The following is a 23,099-nucleotide window of genomic DNA, read 5'->3' on the forward strand; positions in this document are numbered from 1 at the left end:
GAGAACCAGACTGTGACTGGCTATCCAACTAAGTTTAAGGCTTTTATTACTATTTGGGGACTACAATGGCCATGCTGGTCTTGGTGTTAGGCCGAGCCTTCCTCCATGTGTGGAAAGGATAATGGGGGTGGGAGGGAGATCTACAATCTCCACTCTTCCACCCAAGATGACAGGCTTCTGTGTCTCTGGGCTAGTGTATCTCATCCCTGCTTCCATGGGCCGTAGAATCTTCTCTGCTTCTATGCCTAATGTGGTGGTTTGAATATGCTTGGCTCAGGGAGTGGCACTATTAGGAGGTATAGCCTTGTTGCAGTAGGTGTGGCCTTGTTGGAAGAAGTGTGTCACTGTGAGACCTTCCTCCTAGCTGCCCATGAAATAGCCTTCTCCTGTTTGCCTTTGGAACAAGATGTACAACTCTCACTTTGCCTGCCTGGATACTGCCATGCTTCCTACCATGATGATAATGGACTGAACCTCTGAAGGTGTAAGCTAGCCCCAATAAGATGATGTCCTTCATAAGTGTTGCCTTGGTCATAATTTATCTTCTCAGCAATGGAGACCCTAAGACACCCAAGAAGTTACACCTCACCCAGGAGCTGCACTGCCACCCTGGACAACTTTGCCAACTTTGATGCCATCCCCCAGCTACCTGACCCCGAACACTGGAAAGTGTTTATGTTCACCAAGTCTCCTGATTAGGAATTCACTATTGTGTAAAAATGTATACTATACAAGAGTCTCCTTTCAGGGATCCAGCCTCCAGTTATGGCTAACACACAAGGAAGGGGTTTTATACAAGAAAAAATAAAGTAAACTAAGTCCTTTTAGTTTTAAAGATTGAATGAACATGAAAGATCTGGAAATTAATCTAAATAAAATATCTTCAAAGTCTGATATATTTTGTTTACTTGCTCACCAGTGGTCACTCCATATATTAACTGGCCAGAAGAATCTCTGAAGAGCTAATGAATTCCTACTTTCAAAAAATACCATATTTTATATATACCATATAGTTTACACTTCCACATATAAAACATCAGGCAAGAAAGTCACATATTAACAGGATAGTTTTGGATGATGGAACTCAGGTGAATTTTGATTTTTAAAAACCTTCTGAACTTTAAGCAACATGCGCATACATTTATAACTTTTATAGTCACAAAAAATTATTAAAATTATTAAAATGAACATATTTTCATATACAAGTAATTAAGATAATTAAAAAGATTTTCAAGTCAGCACAAAAATTCAAATTAATAGTATTAAAAATAGCTTTTTATTGACTTGGAACTCAATGAGCCATTACAGTTATAAATCTAAGCCTCCATATTGCTGGAACTTATAGAGGACCTTTTACCCCTTCTTATTGATGGATGTGCCTCATTCCTCCAGGGACGGAAGATCAGTGACTGGAAAATACTCTGATAGAAGATGGAGTGGCCACTCATAAGGGGCATTATTCACTGTTTGGATCAGAGCATATGTTCAAGTCAGTAACAGATTTCATTTAAAACATCTGAGAATCTATATGCAAGACATTCTTATCAGGTAGATGATAATATACTTTTAAAATAAAGATTTATTTTTTTATTTTATATGTATGGATGTCTGCCTGTATGTATGTCTACAAACCACAAACACATCTGGTGACTGTGGAGGCAGAAGAAGGTTGGATGCTGGGTCCACTGGAACTGGAGTTACAGACAGTTGAGAGCCACCATATGGGTGCTGGGAACTGAACCCAGGTCCTCTGAAATAGCAGCCAGTGATCTTATTCATGCAACCATCTCTTCTGTCTTGGCAATATACTTTTTATTATTCCTTTTACTACAGTTTGTTTGTTGACATTCACAAGAAGATACTTGATAAATATCTGAGATCACAAGGTTAGGGCTGAGCCTTCAGGTCAAGCTAAGCCAATCCTTACATCATGCATTGCCTTTTTAACTATGGTAGTCATTAAGGAAGGTGATGGACAACTGAACAAAACTGTTCAGCTTCTGAATGTCTCTTTTATCTATGAGGATCTCTAAGTTAATTAGACTTCTTATTCATCAGCAAGAAAAAAAAAGCCCTGGTTTCAGTATCTGATTGTCTTCTTAAAGAGAGACATGAGGATAATAGATGGATAGATAGATGGGGGCAGACAGAAATGGCTACAGTAGCCAGACAGATCTATATTCAGTTTATTATGTTTGATTTTCAGAGTTAATTGAGTGTTTTACTCTAAAATTGTCTTTTTTTTTCCTCTTCCTCTTTTTGCTGTAATTTAAAAGATAAGTGAAATAAAAAGATCAATTTTAAAGTTTTCTTTCCAAAGTTGTTCAGTGGTCTCCATAGTCATTGATTCAAAGATAGTGCCAAGTGGCCAGATAAAACTGGCTTTATTGTGTTCGTAGATACACAGGGTTTGTTTGTCTTGGTGTCTGTGTGTGTGTGTGTGTGTGTGTGTGTGTAGTTTTTGTTTGTTTTCCTTTTTTCTTTTGTTTTCATTTTGGTAGCATAGGTTAATCCAACAGAGAGCTTCAAGCTTCACAGGCAGAGAGTCTACAACTGAGTTACATCTCTAGACTCAAGATTCTCTGAGACTATATGTGTGAAGGAAGCATTAAAGCAAGCATGGGGGAATTTTGTAGCCAGTGGCACCTAACTAAAATATTGTGAGAGACATTAAGATGGTTCACAGGACTTATTTCAACTGCAAATCTGTGTGTTCTGCCTCTAGCACAGGGAAGCTTTCATGTCTTTACAGAATGCATCATCTTTGGGGTAGATAATTTCATTCTTGGATGACGAATGAGCAAATTATAGGCTAGAAGTAAGTAACTCATGCTACAAAAGCTTTCAAGGGCAGAGCTAGAATTTGAATCCTGGGGTTGAGACTTTGAGACTGACTCACTGTTCTCCTTGGTCAATCAGGTTATTCCTTTTGGTTCTAAGGTTCGTGGCTATACTCAACCTGCGATTAATTGTCCCACTGTGTTACTTTATACATATTGTTGCTAAAATGGCATTGTCTATATTCATTTTATTTTCCTTTGAAAAATTCCTTCACGTCATATTATTTGATTCCCTTCATGTTAGCTTTCCAGTCTTCTGGAGTTGTGCTAAAAGTGGGGTCATGAGGCACAAGATGGCCTTGAATATTGAATAGGAAGTGTGCTCTACTGTAAGACCGCAGGCAGCCTCAAACATATGACTTAACTTTTGAAATCCTGTTTTCTTTCTTTTCATAAAGACCTTGATAGCACCTACTGTGCATTCTTCGTGGGGGTATTTCTAGGGTCTAAATAGTGTCTATAAAGCATTGGTTGTGTGTGGAGTGTTATTTCTTGCATGGATGATGGATTCTATCTGAGTGACTTCTTTTATGGGAATAATAAGAGTGTCTTATAAACTTTCAGTGGTTTCCATAAATACCTGAGACAATCAACTTAATGTAAGAATTCATAGGAAAGTTTCATCCCATGGTTGATTGGCTATGTGTTTGGTAGTCTGTGGTTTGGTAGAAAATCATAGCAGAAGACAACATAGTGTAGCAAAGATGTTTCTGCCATGGTTTCCAGAAAACAGAAAGAGAATAGGAAAGGAAGTACAGTCTCAGTATTAGTTTCCAGGGTAAGACCTAATTGATCTATGCCCCAGCCATATCATATCATTAGAAAATTCCATCACCTGTCCATGGCATGAAGTCTGGGAACAAACCTTTAGCAGATGACCTTTGGGGACATTTAGATTCTAAACCTTTTATCAGAAGGCATTCACACCTGGCACAGAGGACTCCTGATAGATTTTAGAGAGATAAATCTTTCCTTCCACCTTACAGATATGTTGATTTTGATATTCTACTCCCATCCTAGAGCATTCTGTGATCCAATAAAGATTCTCTCTGTCTCTCTGTCTCTGTCTCTCTGTCTCCCTCTGTCTCTGTCTCTCTGTCTCTCTCTGTCTCTCTCTGTCTCTCTGTCTCTCTGTCTCTCTGTCTCTCTCTCTCTCTCTCTCTCTCTCTCTGTCTCTCTCTCTTTTGGTTTTTCGAGACAGGGTTTCTCTGTGTAGCCCTGGCTGTCCTGGAACTCACTTTGTAGACCAGGCTGGCCTTGAACTCAGAAATCCAACCCCCTCTGCCTCCGTAGTGCTGGGATTAAAGGTGTGTGCCACCATGCCTGGCTTCTAATAAGGATTCTCAAAGAGTAGTATGAAAATGCTGGTGAGCTATGGCCTGCTGTCCTAGAATGGTAGTCTTTGTAACATGGCCTTATCATTTTGTTCCTGTTTAAATTATTCAGACTAGGGGGAGAAAATAGTCATGGCATAAATTTGTTAGCTGCATTCTTAGGTCTCTTGAAGTTGTGTATACAGTAGGAAGCTTCTAGGCTTTTTCTACCCCTCTAAAATACTTCTTCCTTATTAAAGTACAATTAACTTTCAAAACCAACTCATCCAATGGCTTCCAAAAGAGAAAAGCCTCCATTTTCTAATAATTACTTAGTATCTACCATCTCAGGGCTTGGTACTTCTATATATGACTCTATTGACCCTATTGACCTGGTGGGATAGTCATCACTTTTGTAGGTGTAAAAAAAAATGCTCTCTGGTTAAATCTGAGGTCATTCAAGAAGTAAGGGATTGAATCAGGATTTGAACTTGTTTTTCCAGTGCCGAGTACAAGGATTCTTTGGCCATAGTTAGACATAGGGTGTGTGTATCAGTGAAACTCAAAATGGTGCTCTAATGAATAATTGAAAAAAAATCCTACCATGAATTCTAAAATTTGAGGGAGAAAGCTGTGATGTCAATAGAAAGGGCAGTACTGGGGAAGAAGAATGAGACCAACATGAGGGAGAGGGAAGAGAGAGAGAGAGCTTTGGAGTATGAATATAGGCAAAGAAAAAGGGTTGTGATAGACATTAGTAAATGTAACTTATTAAAAGCACTTTGATAATAGACACCAGATTCTCTTTTTTTTTTTTTTCTATGAAAGTCAATCCATGTCCTTGGAGAACAGGTTACACAGAGGTTTATATAAATGAGGTTTAACTGGAACACAGCTATGTCCACTTGCATCCTTGGCTGTTTTCTTCTAATGGTAACCTGAGTATTTCCAGGTCTGCATAGTCCTGTCTTAAAAGGCCTGAAATATTTACTGCCTGCCTAATTACAGAAAGGTTTTACTGACCTGGGCTTAGAACATGTGAAAATTATAGAGAAATTTTGAAAAGTCAAAAAAGCATCAACCTAGAAATAAAACAATATTTTACTATTTTTAATTTGTCCTCCCCTGCCAATAAATTGCTAGGAGATATAATTTTAATGGCTGGATAATATTCTTTTTTATTTTATTATTATTATTATTTCTCTGTATAACCCTGGCTGTCTTGGAACTCACTTTGTAGACCCGGCTGGCCTCGAACTCAGAAATCCACCTGCTTCTGCCTCCCAAGTGCTGGAATTAAAGGTGCACGCCCGGCTTGGATAATATTCTTTAGTGTTAATGTATCATATTTTACTTGGTCCCTCTTTCCTACAGATAGTTCATTTTTTTCTATTGTAAATGATTCTATGTGTACATCTGGCTACATAAGTCACTGATGGGAAGGTATATGAACCAGTAGTGTTCATGGTCTCTGTAAAATAATGCTTTTGCAACTTACAGTTATCTGTGTAGTATGGGTAACAGTATCTACTCCTGCAAGCCTTTGTTAATGTTGAGAATCCTGTTTTCTTTTTTTGAAATTTTTACCATCTGAAGCATGAGCCCCCTCCTTTGTGCAATGCACCTATCGCTATCATTTTCTCTTGAAAATGTAAATGTTTCGTTACTAATTAATTAATTATATATACATTGTATAAAGAAATGGGTTTTACTAAATCATCTTGTTTAGGTATCTTGTGTATTCTGATCATATTTGCTTTCCAGTACAAACTCTTTTCTCCTTACTCTACTAGTTCCCTTCTTCTTAAATAGCACAGCCATTTTTATGTCATGCGTGCATGTGTGTGTGTGTGTGTGTGTGTGTGTGTGTGTGTGTGAACAGGCCAGGTTCCACATAAGAGAAAAGGGTGACATTTGTTTTTTGAGATGTAGTTTAATTCACTCAACACGATAAAGTCCCACTGTACTCAGTTTTTGTTTTGTTTTGTTTTTTAATAACTGATGTAATTTCTCTGTCCTTTTGAATGGCTGAATACAACTCCACTGGGTATATACACCATTCATCTGCTAATGAACACCTAGACTGATTCTATCTCTTGAGTATTGAGAATAGTACGATGGTAAACATGGTATCTCTGTGGGATGCTAATTTAGATTCATTTGGGTATATTCCCAGAAGTAGTATAGCTGGGCCATATGGAGTTCTATTTTTTGTTTTGGGAGGAGCTTGCATGCTGGTATCCATAGAGGCTATACCAGTTTATACTCCCACCTACAGTACATTTTCTCTTAGTATTATGATAGATTTTTGTTCGTTAATATTACTGCCATTTAGTGTTCAAAATACTTATTGTAACATTTAAAACTTTTTTGGCCTCAACTTTGTTTATATGTTTTCCTATGAGCAGGTTAATTTTTCTTTTTTTATTCATTTAATTTTATTTGTAATTCACTTTTTACACTCCATATTCCATTCCCACCCCTCCCCTCCTACCCTCCAACTGCCCCATATCCCATATCTCCTCCCCACCACACCCTTTCTTCACATGGATACCCCCACCCTCCACCCCATCTGACCTCTAAACTCCCTTGGGCCTCCGGTCTCTTGAAGGTTAGTGCATAATCTCTGAAAGAAAACAGACCCAGAAGTTCTCTACTGTATGTGTGTTGGGGCCTCATATCAGCTGGTGTATGCTGTCTGTTTGGTGATCCAGTGTTTGAAAGATCTCAGGGGTCCAGACTAATTAAGACTGCTGGTCCTCCTATAGGATTTCCCTTCTCCTTAAATTCTCTCAGCCTTCCCTAATTCCAGAACAGGGGTCAGCTGCTTCTGTCCATTGGTTGGGTGCAAATATCAGCATCTGACTCTGTCAGCTGCTTGTTGGGTCTTTCGGAGGGCAGTCATGAGAGATCCCTTTTTGTGAGCGCTCCGTAGCCTCAGTAATAGTGTGAGACCTTGGGACCTCCCCTTGACCTGGATCCCACTTTAGGCCTGTCACTGGACCTTCTTTTCCTCAGCCTGCTCTCCATTTCCATCCCTGTAATTCTTTCAGACAGAAACAATTATAGGTCAGAGGTGTGACTGTGGGATGCAACCCCATCCCTCACTTGATGTCCTTTTCTTCCTGCTGGAGGTGGGCTCTATAAATTCCCTGTCCCTACTGCTCAGCATTTCATCAAAGGTTCCCTCCCTGTGAGCCCTGGGAATCTCTCACCTCCCTAGGTCTCTGGTACACTCTGGGGGGTTCCCCCACAACCTCCTATTTCCTAAGGTTGCCTGTTTACATTTTTTCTGCAGGCCCTCAGGGCTTCACTCCTTTTCCCTCACCCAATACAGGTTATTTTTTTTAAAGTTTATTGACTATTTCCTTTGTGATGATTCCTTTCTTTGTTTAAAAACACCTTCCTAGATCAGAGATTAAATGTTCATCTTTTTTTTCTCTCATTTTAAAATTCAACTTAAAAATGATATAAAATCAAGTTCTGATAAAGCTACTTAACTGAGTCTCATCCGTTTTTTCCTAGTTGTAAAGTATAGCAGTACAAATTTACTAGTGACCCCTCTTATTCTGCTTGTGTTGCTCTGTCTGTTTCCTAAGATTTGGTAGATTCTACATTCTCTTCTGTACTCACTTATTCCTTCAGTGGTACTTGCATTACATTATTTTAGTCACTATTGTTTTGTAGTATACAGTAGTACCTACTTTAGAAGGCCATCCTTTATTATTCTGTATTGTTATACACACTTCTTAAAAACTTCAAGTACTTGCTGGTGTTTATTGTGATAATTTTAACACAAGGTTTGTTAAACTACAACCTATAGTCGTAATGTGGTTGACCACTTATGATATGTCAGAATGGTGGGTGGCATCTCAACAGCACACTAGGCCAAGGCAGTTCCATGTAGAAGAGGTTTTATTGGAAGAGAGAGACAAGGTAGTGGCAGAAAGAGAAGAGGGATAGAGAGAGTGAGGAAGGGATGCTCTCCTTATTTATATGGAAAATGATGTAACACAGGTAAAGGTGGGAGGTGAGCCAAGTGGATGCTGGGAATATGGTGCCTGTTGTCTTGGTAACAGGTCTGCAGGTCAAGCTGCAGCCTATGTAATGTCATAGGTTTGGGATGTCCTGATACCAACAACTTAGTTTTAATAAGTAAATTTTTATTGGAATATAGAGATGCTCATTGGTTTGTTTATTCTCTATCACATCATTTCCTATAATGGCAATGATGAGTAGTTTGACAAAGATTTTTGAGGAGTCACAAGGCATAAACTCACTCAAATTGCACTTTATAGAAAGCTTGCCAATGCCTGACCTAAAATATTTGCTCTAAGAATCCAAGAATCCAGAATGCCAATAGTAAAGGTAGGATAACATACTTCTTGGGAATGCTGTGTATTTCACACAGGACCTTTGCTTCTGGTCCTACCTTACTGGGTCTCTGTCTTCTTCCTAGTAACTTGAGAGTCAAGATAGAGGGGAGCCCTCACATCTTCATCTGAGTCCTCAGTAGCTGTTGAATGTCAAGCATTTCTTCCTAGTCCAACTTCTCTCTACAGCTATGAATATTTGGGTGCTCCAATTATGCACCATCAGTCTACACAGAATAAGCACTTCCTAGAGATCTACCACTTGAGAAAGATCATTTTACTGTTGGTTCAGTACTTCAGGTGTTCTGACCCTCCTCTTCACTATTCCCCCCCCCCCATTGACCCGGGCTAATAGAAACCAGTCATGTCTGGATTATCAGAGGCCTATGATAGGAGCATCTAAGGCACTTTGATGGAAGAAGGTCCAGAAAATATGAACTCGTAAAAGGCAACCAAGGTCACTAAGAAGGTTAATTCTTTAAGTGTGTGAGCATATCTGAAAGAGGCTGGTGACCTTTCTCTGTGACAGGTGTGGACCCTGTGTTCATGAAGGACTTAAAGGGGACTAAAGTGGGCCTTTTATGGATTTAAAAATAATTGAATAACCGTATCTCCACAAGGACAGACACTGTCCTGCAGAGAACACACAAGCTTCTGTTGGGTTGTTTATTTTTGTGACAGTTTTGAAACTCTGTAATGTCCTGGTAGGGATTGCTGGTCTTCACTTCCTGTGGTCTAGGATGAGCTTTTATGCACACAGCAGGGAGCTATGTAGTTTGCTGTAACTGGGCAGAGTTGCAGGAGAGACAGGAAGGAAGGAAGGAGTCACTAAACAAGCAAGCTTCAAGAAAAAAATGTGCTCATGTATGCATGTGTGAGAGAGTGTATGCACATAAAGAAGAAAAGAAAAAAAGATAGAAAACAAAAACAGGATTTTTAAGAGAGTTGTATTTTCTGCTATATTCAGAATGTTTAAAAAATGGACTAGGCAAGACCTGGTGCATTAAAAACCATTTTTATACCAAGTAAGGTTTAAGAAAAGCATTTCTAATAGTTTTCATTCTTAGAAAGAAGGGACATCAATTCTCTAGATGCAAGATATTTTCTTCCTTCACACTATATAAAATTGAAATTAGGGTCATGGATAGGACTCTGTTGAGGGGCAGATAAAAGCCAGGGCAAAGTGGATGTGAACAGAAAGGAAAAGGGCATCAAGGAAGTCGGAGTAAAAGAATCACAAAAACCCACTAATAAGAGATTGTGTTTGAGGATGGTCTTTCAAGAGTTCACACTTAGAAGAAGTTACTGCATGTTCACACTTCTAAACATAGGAAGCTAGGCCACAGGGCCTAAGGATGGTTTACCTACTCAGAGCTTCACTATGAAAATATTAATAATGAGGCTTGGCACTACTGAACATCTGTGTTCACTGAAATGAAATGAGTGTGTTGACTCTGTTGCTTACTGATTACAATTACAATGTCCATGCTCTAATGATACTGACCCTAAGAGATGAGCTGAATTCTTAGGCATGTGAGAGCCTCCTACAAAACAGTAGGAGTTTCATGATATTTCTGATAAATGGAATAATTGACTGCTTATATCTTAAAGGAAAGCAAGATGCTGACACAGTGTCTAACATGGTGGGCAGTATAGTCAGAGAGTTCAGATTTGGATCTGTGCAAGCTCTGTTCTTTTGGGAAAGTTAACTCTATGAGCCTGTACATGATAACTATCAAAATACCTTTAGTAATTCACTGAGGCTTAAGTGAGGTGGTACAGGCCACTTGGCATTAATCAATAATTATGAACTAATTATTAATTTAACATTATGATTAACCTGTGTATTATAATTCATGTTAACTGTCATTATTATTACCTGTAGTAGTTTCTTCATTTTATAAGCAAGTGTCAATGCTGGAGAAAGTAGTCATTTGCATTAGAGATTCTTGCAAGAACACCCTTGAAATTTGAAAAGTGAAGTAAAGGTATTTACTAGTAGGGCCCTACTAGTTGATTTCAGGTCAAAAGACTCATAAAGAATGGAAGAATAATACTTCGTTAAGTGAGATACCTTAGCATTTGAAGTTAAAATATAGATGATTTACTTTTGTTGAAAAGCAAGGGTAAGTAATAGATCGATTTTGTTCAACGTAAGCATAGTTGTAATCCCTAGCCTGTTTTAAAATAGTTGATGGATTAGATTAGTTTTTCCCTTGAGAGTCTGAGGACCAGTGATGGGTTATAGCTTAGAAATTTGGCTTTTCAGAGGCCTGGGTCCACTAACGTATTTAAAAGGTAGAGCATCATTCTGTGACCGGGTCTTGTAAATGCCAAGGCCCATTATAGACAGTGTAAGGGAAAAGATTCAACCTGTGAAACAATGCGAGAAAATATGTGAACTTTTTGTTTACTTTTAGAAAAATGTTTTATTTTGCCACAGTTGCACTCTGGGCAATGAAGTGAATGAAGTTATAAGAAAGAATACCTGGAGATACAGAATGTCCTTTACCCATTTTCCTTTACACCAATATGTATCAAAATGGCTGCCTAATCCCATGACCTGGGAAGGCAGAGAGTCAAGGTAACTGGAGCACTGCAAGGCTTTCTCAAGTTGCCTGTGTTCGACAGCTCCCGAAAGTTCTAATCTGCACTCCCACTTCTGTCATTTTGTTACTGCAAAATTCTGCATAAGTAAAATCATGTCTTAAACAAACTTCAGTTTTAGCTTTACTCATTCAGCAAAATATATATTACTATTTATTCTACAGTTCACCTGTTAAAGGATATTAAAGGATACCAGCATATTTCCATATCTGCCTATTATGAAATAAAAAGCTGCTGTAAAGGTTTAGGCGTAGTTTCTCATGTGAGCACACAGTATACTCTTGCTATTAATTTCATATTTCATTTTTCTTTTCTTCTTCTTTTTTTTTTCTTCATGAAATATCAGAAGCATTACCAGGAGTCCTGACAGCAGTTTCTGGTGTAGATGTTCTTCCAGTCATGGCATGCTGACCGCATGCATGCTAATCTTATTATAGCTTTGTGACAGGTGTGTAGTGGTGTCTCACTGTGGTCTGTGGTTTCCACACACATTTCTTCAGTCCCTAATGATGTGGAATGTGTTTCCTTGTACTTATTTGCCACCTGTATGCTGTTTTTAGTGACATGCAATCTCTGTCTTCTCATTACCTCAGAGTCAAAAAAACACAATCAAATTGAGAATTTTTTTAGTATTTTCTTAAATGCATGGCTTGAACATGTATTGTCCCATTCTGTAGTTTGTCTTCTTATCCCCTTAGCAGGGCCTTTTGAGAAGAAAGAGTATAATTTCAGTGTAGACTACTTTATCAGCGTTTCTTTTAGTGACCTGTTTTTGTTTTTTTTTTTCATGTCAAAAACTCTTTGCCAGAGGAAACATCTTCAAGATTCTCACCTATGTTTTGTTCCTAAATATCTTAACACTTTGACGTTTTGCTTTTCAAGTTCATGGTCCATTTGGAGATAATTTTTCTGAAAATATGATACTTGGGTTGAAGTTTAGTTTTTGCCTGGGAATTTGGATGAGGATTATTCCATCACTGTGACTGAGATGTTTATTTTTCTCCATGAAATGATATATATACATATATGTGTATATATGTAATTTCAAAATTTTTGTTTTCAAAAAAAAACAAACAAAAATATTGAATATATTTGTATGTCTAATTTTTTAGCCATGTTTCTCTGTGCAATGCTGTCCTAAGTCTTTATTGCTATAGTTACACAATAAGATTTGAAATTGGGTGGATTGATCCTTTTACTTCAATATTATTTTTGATACTGTTTTAGGTACTCTGCTCCCCCACCCCGCCCCGATCCTACAAGTATTTTAAAGTAATATGCGTTGTATCTATAACAAACATTGCTCATATGACAACAGATATCACAGTAAACAAGTATGTTTAATATGTTGGATTTTTACTCCATAAACATAGTATGTCTCAATTTATTGAGCACCTTTAATTATTTTCATCAACATTGTGTGTTTTCCAGCATACAAGTCCTGTTAGATAGAACTGTAACCAAATTCTGAATATTTTCAGCAGATATGAATGATTTTGCTACCTTGATATTCATTGTTAGCCTATGGATTATAATTAATACCTACCTGAATATTTTGTTTTCTGAAATTTTACTAAACTTGGGTAATGTTCTCTTAGAAATCACGTTGTCTGCAATAGGGTAGTTTTGTGTTACTTTCAAGCCTATATTTTTTTTCCTTCCCTTCCCTTCCCTTTTCTTTCCTATTTTATTTTTTCATTACTTGAATTTCATTTCTCACTCTTCTTTTCTTTTCTTGCCCTATTTCCCTGGATAGAACTTTCAATAAAATGTTGAATAATATTGAGAGCATTCATGCTGTGTTCCTAATTTTAAGGAGGGGTGTGAAGTCAGCTTTATAGATCACTTTGAGATGAGGAAATTTACTTATATAGTTTGTAACGATTTTAAAATTATGAATGGGTGTTAGATGTTGGTAAGCACTTTTTCTGTTCAGTTGATATGACTATGTGATCTCAGTTCTTGTCCAGGATCATGCTGGACAGTATAGATAGAGTTTGAATATGCCACAACTTGCACACTTAGAATGAACCCTAGTCTATTACTCATTGTATATGAGTTTTTGTATTTATTACTAAATTCTATTAGCTAATATTTTGCCAGAAATTTTCTGTCTATAATTATGGAGGATTATTCACTTGTATTTTCTTTTTTAATGGTGTCTCTGTTTAGTTTTAGTATCAGAGGGTGTTCGTTTCATCAAAAGAGCTTGTAGTACATTCCATTTTCTATCGTCTGAAGCTTATTCTATGCAATCAGCATTCATTCTGTTAAAAATAATTGGGAGAATTTTCTTCTGTGACCATTAGGGTCTGGTTCCCAAGTCCATCCTGGGTAGTATTTTAATTAGGAATTTGAATTCTTGATAGGCAAATGGCTTTGCAATACTGAGTAATGGTTTATGGTTGTTAGTATTTATTTATTTATTTATTTGAAGAATTGGTTAATTTCACTTAAATTGTCCAAATTATTTGTAAAGTTGTTTGTAATATTCATTTATTTTTCCCTTAGGCATCTTTCAGAGTTGTATTGATGTCTCTTTCCTTGTTCTGAATATTGGTCTTTTGTGTCCTCCCTTTACCAGTTTTACAATGGGTGTTTCAGGTGTATTGATTCTTGACTATTTTTGTTGTTTTATTCATTTTTCTAGAATAACTTTTTGTTTTAACTTTGATTATTGTTGGTTTTCTCTTTATTATTTCTTTTCTTTGGCATTTTGTTTTTTTTTTTTTTTTGGTTTTTGGTTTGTTTTTTTGTTTGTTTGGTTGGTTGGTTTTTTTTTGTTTTTTCGAGACAGGGTTTCTCTGTGTAGCCCTGGCTGTCCTGGAGCTCACTCTGTAGACCAGGCTGGCCTTGAACTCAGAAATCCGCCTGCCTCTGCCTCCCAAGTGCTGCGATTAACGGCGTGCAGCACCACACCCAGCTTTGGCATTTATTTTTAATATTGAGCTACTGCCTTATTTCAGTGTGATTTAGTATGGCATCTCATAAATGCCTATAATGTGTTTTGATCATATTTACCCCAATCTCCTCCCCTGTATACCTCTACCTCCACTGAACTCTATTTTTCTTTTTTATTTATATTATTGATACAAGATATGTGACTTGCAATTAGCAACACAAATTTCCTTTTCTATACACTTTCCTTATGGCATAGACACTGGGTAGTTTTCCATGCTCCTGTAAGGAATGTCTCACCATATTTCTGTAAGTCAACCTAATTAAACTCTGGGATGCCAAAATAAATAATAAATAAATAAGTAAGGCATGAAAGTAGAAGTAAGACTCTTTGGGGAGAAAGCATTGATCAGTAGAAGTAGAGAGATACAAGGGAAAATATTGGATAGGGTTAAATATGTTCAAAATGTATTTTGACCATAAAATACATTTCATATATATATATGAATTTATTTATTTATTATAATAATGGATTATTATTATGCATAATATATATGAAATTCATTATTATTTATAACTAATATATGCTTTAAAAATAAATTTTTATTTTAGGATTACTTTCTTTGATACATCATGCATTTTATAAGTTATATGTTTATTTTCATCTATTGTAGTATATTATTTGTTTTTCTTGACTTTTTTGTTTCATGTATTATTTTGGTTAGTTCAAAATTATTTCAATTACTTTGTTACTTATTTTTAATTTAGTTAAGTGTCTGGCTGGTAAAAAACTGTATGGTGTCATTTCTTTTAAATTGTCAGGTTTCAGTTTTATGGGCTAGCATATTATATGTTCCATATAAGTTTGAAAATGGGTACTATTTTACTCTTCAGTAAAGTGTTCAATAAAGGAGAGTTAAATATTTTTGGCTGATGAAATTCTGTATTCTTGGTGTTTTTTTGTTTCATGGTCCTATGAGTTGTTGATAGTGGGGTATGAAAGACCAAATGGTATATGTATTCTGTAATGTATAAAATACAATATGGACTTTAAAAGTCTGATATATAAATAAAAGAGATGGTAAGCTCGATTTTTTTTTTTGAGACAGAGTTTCTCTGTATAGTCCTGGCTGTTCTGGAACTCACTTTGTAGACCAGGCTGGCCTCGAACTCAGAAATCCACCTGCCTCCCGAGTGCTGGGATTAAAGGCATGGCCATCACGCCCTGCTTAGCTCAATTTTAAAACATGATACAACTACATGCTTTGTATAAAATACTCACTTCTAATAAAATGACATAAGTAGGGCAAAAGTAAAATTATAGGAAAATACAAAATGGCAATATTAATTGGTAGAAATCCTTAGTAGTTCTAGTAGCAAATAAAATAGGTTTAGGATAAAAAAACAACTACCAGATTCAGGGGCAATTGTTATACAACAAAAGGATTAATCTCCCAAAAGGACAGTATAATATACATGAATGTTTTGAAAACAAAAGCAACCAAAGTTAGAGATTCCACACCCCTCTATCAACAACTGATACTTGCACATAGTATTATAAGGAACAGAAACAACTATGTCTCGCCAGCTTCTCTGAAGCAGAAGTTTATACCCTTGTTTTGAAAAGCATTTGATAAAGTACTTGGTAAATTATGATAAATGAAAGATTGCTTGATGTTCCATGATAGGCTGACTTGATGGATGCAATTAAGATTCCTAGGGAGCTTTGCAGGGTACAGGACTGTCCTTACAGCTTTCAGACTCTGTGGATGAGGACTGCTGTATCTCTATTCTATTCCTCCTAATATCTTTGAACTTGCCAATGACTTTCATGTGTCTTGATGCTAGCCTCCAAGTCCTCTGCAGTATTGTATTATATTGAATGTTCAACTATGTTCTGGTAAACCCACACTTAGCTGGACTGCATGTGGCAAAAACTGGCTATTAATAGACTATCTTTACAATAATTTATATTTATAATCCATTTAACCTATTTCTTGATGTTTTGGATTTTTGAAAAATTCAATATAATGGTCATGGTCTTCAATTTCCTGTGTCACTGATACAGGCAACTGTTGAATTCCGTTGGCATAAAACAGTAGAACAGGAAAAATGCAAATCAGGTGAGATATTCTTCCTTCGGGACATGAGCATTACAGAAAGAAATTAGAATTAGGTCCAACTAGTGGGAAGTTTTTAGAAGTATTCATTTAAACTGTATCCAGTGTAATTTAATTTTAAGATATGAGGGATGAAAAATAAGCAATTTTTTTCTAAGTTGACAGAGAAACAACTGCAGAACAGTTTTCTCTTCTCTACTGGGAATATTGAAAGCCATGGAAGAAACAATCCAATTTTTTTTTCCTTAAGATAATATTTTTTCCAAGAGTAGAAGAGATATATTAATTTGCTGTTGTTACTTAACCTTGAAGCTAAGATCCATTTCTTTCCATTCCTAAACAAGAGGGAAAAGGCAGAATGACTATCTGGAAACTTTTAGTCATCTCTAAAAAGAACCTGACTTGTCTTCTTTGACCCGACAGCACTTTTTCTGGCAGCGCCTCTAGAACCTAAACTTGTCAAGGCAACAGTTTTGTATTCTTTAGAAGAAGTTTACCTGCTTGTCAGTTTGTCAACCCTGAAATTTTTACTTCATTTCCAGGGATGCTGAACTCTCAAAAATATGCTAGAAAAAAAAATTCATGGACCCAAGAATTCTTAAGGGCATGGGTTGCAATGAGCAGATGAGGGTTCTTAAGCAATATTGGGCACATGCTCTTTCCATGGATATCATAGCTTATAATCCCTCTCCAAAATTATGGAATTAATATAAATGTTGGCCTATGAGTTTTCTATTTCTGCTCTTCTTCTTCACTCCCATGGACTGCAAGGCTGGGGTCTTATACGAGCTGCTCCTAAATTAATTATGATGGACTGTCCTCTAGGTTCTACTCTACTTCCTCTAGGTGATGTCATCACCTCTAGGTTCTACTCTGCATTGTACCATTCCCAAGTATGATGATGAAAGGTGTCTGTGTTCATTTGAACTATTATAAAATCATATGGGACTAGATTGTTTATAGAACTGGGGATTAATCCTGGGATCTCAGAGACACATTCTCTCAATGAGATATTTTTGCAGCCATCTGGGTAATTTATAAACAACCAAAATGTGCATACTGATCTTCTGAGACTGGGAAGCCCAAGATTAAGTTACTAGCAGATTCAGTGTCTGGTGAAGGCTGCAATTATTACATCATTCTCTGATCCTCTTTTATAAAATGTTAATCCATTCCTGAGAGTAGAGCTCTCTGGGCTTAGTCACTTCTCAGGAGTTAATACAACCAAAAATGGGGATTACATTTCAATGTGGATTTCGGAGGAACACAAGCTTGAAACTCAAAACAAAGACAGTGTTTCCTGTCCCTCATCTTGCACAAATAGCTCGTATCTGGCAATGGACCACTTTGTAACTAGTATGAAGCTAACTGGCACACATGAAGATCAAATCCATAATTCATGCTCAATTGCAACTCATCAGGTGAGCTAATCAGCAAAGTCTAAGAGCAACACTCAAAGAAAGACCCAATGAGCCAATTTATTCATCATTTATAACTCATTGGTTTAGAATGGTTTTAAAGTCTTGGTCAGATAAGAGTGAGAGGTTGTAGAGGCTGGACTATATCCCTAGTTCACTACATTCTAATACCAGAGCAGTTTAAAGGAGCCACTGGACCTGTTAAAATGGTGTTTCTGCCTTAAAGCACGGATTGAGTGATGAATCACTGGATGGATGAGGAAGTTCTGTGCGTGGTGTGGTTTATTATACATTGCATGCTGTGTGCTCTGCACCACTGACCTGCTTACAATCAATGTGTGTTCTTCTGAATATTGATAAGATGAGCGATGTGGTACTTTCTGTCTACCCTGAGGACATTGTGAGTATGAATAAGCTAACATTTTGAAGAAAAGGTTTATAAGCAGGACTTTTCACTTGATCGCCAGAAAAGCCTAAATTAGTAAAAAGTCAGAATAAGTAATTGCTTAGAATTTTAAAAACCTCACATTCAACAGTGAGAACATTCATCAACGAGAACAATAATTTATTAAGTGGGTTAGTAGATCCATTTGTTGAATATCTATGACGGCTCATTGGAAATTTGTATTTACATGAATTTTAATCAAGAAGGTCCAATTCCAAGTGTTTAATAGTAGTTTGTTATTATGAGAAACTTGCTTGTTCCTTTTAAGATATCAAGCCCAGGAGTATGTTCCTTAATAAGCCTTTTGTATAGCAGAGGGCTGACCTGTGATCTACGGTCACATACAAATGAGCATAGAATTTAATATAAAATAGAAAGGGCATAGTGGTTTACTATGAGTATATGCTCAATGGGGTACCATATGATGGTTAAAAAGTCTGAAATGTTAGATGTGTGGCTTCCAATCCTGAGAAAGTCTTAATACCCTATGACCATGGACACCTTGCCTTGTGTCTCTGAAATGCTATGTGCTCATTTCTAACATTAGGAGAATAACTGTGCTGACTAGGTTTATGTCAACTTGACAAAAGCTAGAGTCATCAGAGAGAAATGAGGCTTGAGAAAATGCCTCCATAAGGTTGGGCTATCAGTAAGCCTGTAGGGCATTTTTCTTAATGTTTGATGGGAAGGGCCCAGCCCATTGTGGATGGTGACATTTTCTGAGCTGGTGGTCTTGGGTTCTACAAGAAAGCAGACTGTGAAACCATGGGGAGCAAGACAGTAAACAGTGTTCCTCCATGGTTTCTGCATCAGCTCCTGCCTCCAGGTTCCTGCCCTCTTTGAATGCCTATCCTGACTTCCTTCAAGATGAACAGTGATGAAGTGTAAGCCCAATAAACCCTTTCCTCCCCAAATTGCTTTGGTAATAGTGTTTCATCATAGTAATAGAAACCCTAACTAAGACAATAACAAATGATGCACACCTTATAAGATGACTGGGATACTGGATGGTGTAAATCATGGAAAATTCTGTGAACTGTGCCTACAGTGCCATTAAGCTCAACTGCTTCTATTATTAGTAAAATTAACACAATTCAGAAACATTTGGAGGTGATGCTCTTTCTCTGTGAGGGGTTAGAGGTAATACCTTAGTCTATCTTTGTTCATATCACAGAATGGCAGCTCCATATATAGTGCTCTACCTCCTTATTCTTGCTTCTTGTCTAAGATAGGAATAAATAGACGACAGGATCAATCTAAAAATATCCTTCAGTGTTTCAAGTAACCCTAGTGTTAGGTGACTTAGGGATTCTATATTGGTCTGGAATAAATGGCTTTGGGACCCCTGCATTTATTTCAGAATATCTGTACATTTGCAGTGCCTTGCACCTGAGCTCAGACCAATAGGAAGAACATAGCTTGGGCAACTGTTGCAATAGAAAGCTGCTTTTTTGCATTGCCTTCTACTTTGCTCACTGCAGTAACAACTCAGCTTTGAAATGTCCTCTTCAGTGATGCATCTTGATCACAGCAGTTATTTAAGGGTTGTGGCTAATAAGAGAGTAGATATCCCTGGTATTTCCCAGAACAGAGTGCTCATTCTGAGAATCTTGGGTCCATGTGACTTCCCGAGTCAGTGATTCACATAAAGACAGGGGATATGTTTGGAACGACACAGCCTGCCCATTCAAATAAATCCTCCTAGGAAAGGAGGAAACTGTTCAAGAGTCTTCCATGCTGATCGAAATTCCCACTGTGTGCACAAAACACCCTGTCCCAGATCCCAGGTGTGTGCAGGTTTCTAATTGCCAGTGCTGCACTAAGATTCGGATGGTGAGAGAAGAGTTGCAAAATCACGAACAACACTGAGGGCGGTATTAGTTAGGAAGAAGGCAGCTTCCTGCACACTGTTGTAGGTGTTAGTGAGATTATCAATTGCTGGCTCCGGCAGAGACACAGGACTGGAGGGCTTGGGGAATGTGGTGGCCCCTCTCTTCCCTGCTTTTCTCCCCTATTTCCAAGGTTATGTTTTCCCAGGGATCTGCACTCTGCACTTTCATTTCTGCAGTGAAATTAACTCCAGCTTCTCAGGTAAGTCTTTCAGCTCACCTTAAAGCAAAAGGTTTGTGAGCTGCGGTGGGGCTGGCTCTACCCCATCCTCTTTATATCGGATGTGTTTTCTTAGTGCAAAAGTGGAATTTGGAAGATTAAATGGGGAGAGTAGAGGTTGGAAGGAGCCAGATGAAGTACGTGGCCCTGAGAGAAGAGGTGGGGGAGGTGAATAGGAAGAAGGAAGGAGACCCTGGCATTTTCTTTCTAACAAATCTTACTGTTTTTTTTTTTTTCTTGGAAATTCTGCCTGTAGGCTGGTACCTGGCTCGGGAACAGGGTCTCAGGCATGAATCATAACTGTGATGTTCTTCCCCCACTCCCTGTTTTTGGTTACCGCTGCATAAGAGCAGGCAGACAGAAGCAGGGTTGCACGCTGTCAATACAGGCTGCAGAACTCAATAAGCAGCCAGACAGGGAGTGAAATTGGAGGAGGCAGCTATAGATTTCTCAGGTTATTTCTCGTGAGTTTTTTAGAACTTGTGTGATCCAGGCTTGTCAGATACTATTTTGAGCTGGGCTGAGACAAACACATTCCCTTAGTGTACCAGATGTTGTCTGCAGCCTCCCAATTTCCAGAGGCACCTGGGTTGGCTTCTTTATGGGGAAGGGGTATCCAAGCAAGAGGCAGAAATGAGGGAGTTGGAAACTGTGATGAGGGAAATGACAGTTCTACTACTCTAGAATTTGGTAGGAATAGTAATACAATTACTAGGATGGTTATAATTTATTTAGAGACCAAAGACCGTGTATTATTCAGTGTAGTACTTAGATCACAATGGATATTTAGCAAATATATGATGGTGGACAAATAGCACCAACTATCTATTACTTTGGAGTAAGTTAAAATTGGAACATCATGTTTTACTTAGAATGGAATAATAATGCTCATTGGAATTATGAGGAAACATGTTCTGCTGAATCATAGAATAATCCCTTCAAGTGGAATTATTTGATTCCACCCTGTCTTTCTCTGTCTATTTCATTATTAAATACATAGTGCCATAGGATTTCAGGTAGCTTACAAGATAGATTTCATGGAAGTTAATATCACAGGATACAAAAATCAAAAAGGCTATAGCCTTCACCCAATAGTTTGTATCCTGCATTTCTGCAGTAACACAGGTGCTGAAATATAAGGCTGCACATACTTTTCATATAACCATTCATTTCAGCTTCCTCTTCTGCCAACCCCATGACTGATGCTACAAACAGGGGAAGCGGTAAATGGGTGGCTTTGTCTTCTTTGCATCTTAATGACGAAAGATAATCAGAGGTAACCATCACACAGGCAATCGAATAATGCATGGTGATAGAACTTTATTGCCTCTGGGAGGCAATAAAGGAGATGACTGGGGTGGCCCTTCCCCATTCTTTGGGCTGGACTTGTCTCTGATAGCTATGCAGTGCTTGGCTTTCTCCCCACCACTCTTTGAAACAGAATCAGAAAGGGTATGATCTCCCTTTCCATTTTGCTTAATAAAATATTCTATTATTTTCCAGCTGCTAAAATATTCTATTATGGCTGATCATGGCCTCCTTGGTTCAGAGTGTTTGCCATGGGCTATAGTATACATAAAAGCTGCAGAGGCTGCAGGGGAGCCTGAGTCTCTCTTATAGTGGGTGCTGGGATGGGGTTGTGGGTTCCAGGTATCTTATCAGTCTTGCAACTGAAGGCTGGGAGAATGCCCGAGAGCCAAGGGGGACTCAGACAAATGCATGTTGGATAAACTGGGCTCAGCTTATGTTTTCACCTCTGTCTTAGAAATGGGGATGGGTTATGTTCATCCATATGGGGATGGGTTATGTTCATTGAATCCACACAAAGCTATTGACTTAATAGGGTTCTTGGCATACTCAGAGAATAAAATATCATGTTCTCTCTCCCTATATCGTTCCTTTCTTCCCATCCCCCAAAATAGGATTTCATGTAGTCCAGGCTGCCTTCCAACTCCTTGTCTAGCCAAAGGTGGCCTGAGACAGACTTTTAACCCTTTTCCCTTTACCTCCTGAGTAGTGGGATTACAGCCATGTGTTACCATGCCTAGTTTATGCAGTGTTGGTGATTGATCAAACCCAGAACTTCCTGCATGTTAGCCAAGCACAGTACCACCTGAGCTACATCTCCAGCCCCGGTAACTGTCTACTTTCTCTCTAAGTAGGGTACTCTACTCCCAGTACTCTATTCCTGGTCTAGGGGATGCTGTTACATTGTCTCATTTATTTTTCTTGTGATAGAAATAAATTTTATCCTATTTCACAGATAAGAAAACCGAGTCATGCATCATTCCATGTACCTTTCCTAACACTGCACAGCTAGTGAGTGGATGAATCTAGATAGAAAATGTTTACTTTAACAGCCTTGAAGGCGTCTATGCAAAGGCACATTCAGAAAAGATTCTTTTATGAGATGGTGCTGTGTTTGTGACTGCAATGTTTGGTTAGGGGAAGTTCAGCCTGGAAGAATAAGAATGAGAGTCAGCCTTGAAAGGTTGACAGACAACAAAAAGAAAGAATCTTCAACAAGAGTTATGGTTATTGGTTCATGTAACTGAGATTAATGTCACCATGGTCTGGATTTTTCTGTCTGTGTCACTTGCTTTGTTGGCTTAATTGTTAGGCTCTACCTACTACTTCTCTGTCAGTGGTTCTCAACCTTCCTAATGCTGCAACTCTTTAATACAATACTTTATGTTGTGTAACCTCCAACTATAAAATTATTTTTGTTGCTACTTCATAACTGTAGTTTTGCTAATATTATGAATCATAATGTAAATATTTGTGTCTTCCAATGAGCTTAGACAATCCCGTGAAAGAGTCATTGACCCTCTCCAAAAAAGGATTGCAACCTACAGGTTGAAAACCACTTTTCTAGACCCTTCACCCCAACATCTGTAGGATGACTGTAGTATTCACACACACACACACACACACACACACACACACATACACACACACACAAATTCTAGGGCTCAT

General features: G+C 37.8%; 1 protein-coding gene and 1 non-coding gene across 19 annotated transcripts in view; one reads left to right on the forward strand and one right to left on the reverse strand.

The window, feature by feature from the left end:
* The window catches only part of Nrxn3 (neurexin 3), a 1,606,331-nt gene that overhangs the window by 209,332 nt on the left and 1,373,900 nt on the right, over window positions 1-23,099 (forward strand). The window lies entirely within an intron of this gene.
* LOC147001309 (small nucleolar RNA SNORD36) lies at window positions 7,560-7,639 on the reverse strand. The gene has a single exon (XR_015045297.1). It is a non-coding gene; the product is annotated as a small nucleolar RNA SNORD36 (small nucleolar RNA).

The sequence above is a fragment of the Mus caroli genome, unplaced genomic scaffold (genome assembly GCF_978045245.1).
Source record: "Mus caroli unplaced genomic scaffold, Mus_caroli_1 scaffold_14, whole genome shotgun sequence".
Lineage (NCBI taxonomy): Eukaryota > Metazoa > Chordata > Mammalia > Rodentia > Muridae > Mus > Mus caroli.